The sequence below is a fragment of the Montipora capricornis genome, chromosome 4 (assembly GCF_036669925.1).
Source record: "Montipora capricornis isolate CH-2021 chromosome 4, ASM3666992v2, whole genome shotgun sequence".
NCBI lineage: Eukaryota > Metazoa > Cnidaria > Anthozoa > Scleractinia > Acroporidae > Montipora > Montipora capricornis.
Genome location: NC_090886.1, coordinates 43,494,057 through 43,496,556, shown reverse-complemented (window position 1 = coordinate 43,496,556; position 2,500 = coordinate 43,494,057). Strand labels below are relative to the sequence as shown.

Genomic DNA, 2,500 nt, shown 5'->3' with positions numbered 1-2,500 from the left:
ATTTGCGTCGGAATCGTTGGGATAAAGGCAAGCTGAACAGCGGCGGGCAGACTTCCACGGACGCATAACCTAAAGATGAAATCAGGTGAGCCTTAGCAAACACAGCGGATAGCCCATAGATCCCACTGAAGTTTCCTGGAGAACCAATGCTGACCGACTTGAGAGGGGAACAACGAAACGCCATATTCGTTTGTTCTTCCCAGAAGGACTCGATCGACAGCAAGCGACTGTAGCAACGCCCACCAGAAGCGTCTAGACTTCAAGTCCGGGATAATGATAGTAAACGCACCGTTAAAATCTTGCTCGAGAATGCATTTCAGAAGGGGCACAATGAGAACAAACGGCGGGAACACATACAAGTTCTGGTCCCAAGGCAGAGACTGTGCAAAAACATTAATTCCGCTAGAAAACGGAGTTGCACAATGGGTAAAATCGGGCAAGCACTGACCTGTTCCATCATGTCGACAATTGCTATCCAAAGACATAAGGTCGAAGGTGTGGGGCCCTAAGAGACGGTCGACCTGCCCCCAAGCCCTTTCTGACACCATACAATCCACGTCGGAAACTTTCCTGGAAGGAAAATCGGCCGGATTTTTACTTGAAGGAACATAATGTACGTCAAGGCTGAAGTTGAATTCTCTGCAGCAGTCAAAAATGTCATTGAGAATATTATTAACGCCGGAGTTTCTGCAACCATCACTCTCCAGATCAGACTTTAGAACAAGACTATCAGTGTGTACATCCACCCTACATGAGCTAATATGTTTAAACGAGAGGAGCGAATGCTGCAAAGCCTGAGCCTCTAAAATATTGATATCTTGCGAGTTGTCCACCCAGTAATCTCTCGACTCCAAATTGCAACCGTCCTTTAGCAAAGTTCCACCCCAGGCCCTCTTAGAGGCATCACAATAAAGCGTAACCACAGTGGTGTTCAGTTCTCCATGGAAGGCAATCCCTCCAGTTGTCGAGAAACCGCCTCTACCTTGACTGAAGGCCGAGTAGACCCTGAAAGACGGGAGATCGCCTTGAGTACGTCACGTACATACAATTTACATCCCGGAATGGCAAGGCTGAAAGAGATGACCTTCCCTGAAAAGCGCTGGAGTGTTTTAAGCCCCACGAAAGAAGACGAAAGAATGCCTTCCCTCAACGCCGCGAACTTAACTTTCTTGTCTTCGGGGATGAGGAAGGCCTGACGCACAGAATCGCATATGAAACCTAGAAAGCGAGTCCATTTTGAAGGAACCAGCTGCCATTTTTCAATACCAATGAAATATCCATCCTCACTGATGATGAGCAGATAACACATGATATAAGCCGCTGCTTGGGCTCGCTCAAGAGACGGGCTTCGGCTAACCCGCGATGGAGAAATAAAAAGCTGTCTAACGTGCTGATCATCAATGTATTACGAAACCGGGACCCCAAGAGACCGCTCGGCGCCCGAAACTGCGAGTCCGAGTTTATGGTAAATGCACGCACAAACTTTCTATTCAAACGGGAGTATACGAAAGGCCTAAAAGAAGCCATGCCACTGGAAGCTAAAGTAAGTTTGAGAAGAAGAATGAAGCAAAACATGCTGATAACCACTGTTATCATCACAAGTGGACTGAAAGTGACCGGGGAGAACAAATCGCGGAACGTCGCAAAAGTGGTCGAGCTTGAAAGGGAGGTCACGAATCCATAAATTGAGATATCGCTCATCGTGACACAAACGAGGTTCACACGGTTCGACAGTTAGTGGTAAAACCAATCAAGGGGGTACTGCGCTATCTACTGGGCCCCAGACAGTTATAACCCCGGCGGTTACCCGCTGAATTATGGAATCGGAAACGAACTGGGAAAAGTTAGTAGTAGTAGTCGAGTTTTTAATGATATTAGGTGGGGGATATTCGGAGTTGTACGCCTGTCCTTTGAAATTCCCTCTGAATGGCTTAAAAAAGCGGTCGACGCGAACTCCGTCCCTGATAACTTCCAAAAGGTCAACCTCAGAACAAAGTGATTTCTCCAGAAGGTCCTGCCAAAGGGACAGCTTATTATGAATATTTTATCAGCCCTGAAGTAATCAGGGTCAAAGAAACGCAAATAAGCAAGGTTACCCATTCCTGGTCGGGACGCTACCAGCTCCTTAGGTGGTAAGGGGCAAACATTGGGAGGTGCTCCCTGTGAAATACAGTGGAGACGAACGTCTCCTACAGAGATCTGCCGCTGGGCCGTACTGAGTCTCGCAGAGAACAAGGGATAATTTGCCTAAAACCGAACGAAAGGGAAAGGAAACAAGCTGAAACAAACACCCGAAAAAGGAAAAAAAGGGAACCCAACCCTTTGTTGACCCCAGGCTCCGAACTAGGTCTGGAATTGAGACACTGAGAAGATCCGCCGGGCAAGGGCAAAGATCCCACCCCAAGACAAACAAACAGACAAGTTTAAACATCTAAAGGAAATGTATTTAAGACAGAACGCACAATTCCTTGAATAACAAAATTAGATACAATTATTGGCG

General features: G+C 47.0%; 1 protein-coding gene across 1 annotated transcript in view; it reads left to right on the top strand.

Moving 5' to 3' along the window:
* LOC138044955 (NLR family CARD domain-containing protein 3-like) overlaps window positions 1-2,500 on the top strand; it is a 383,130-nt gene that overhangs the window by 184,530 nt on the left and 196,100 nt on the right. The window lies entirely within an intron of this gene.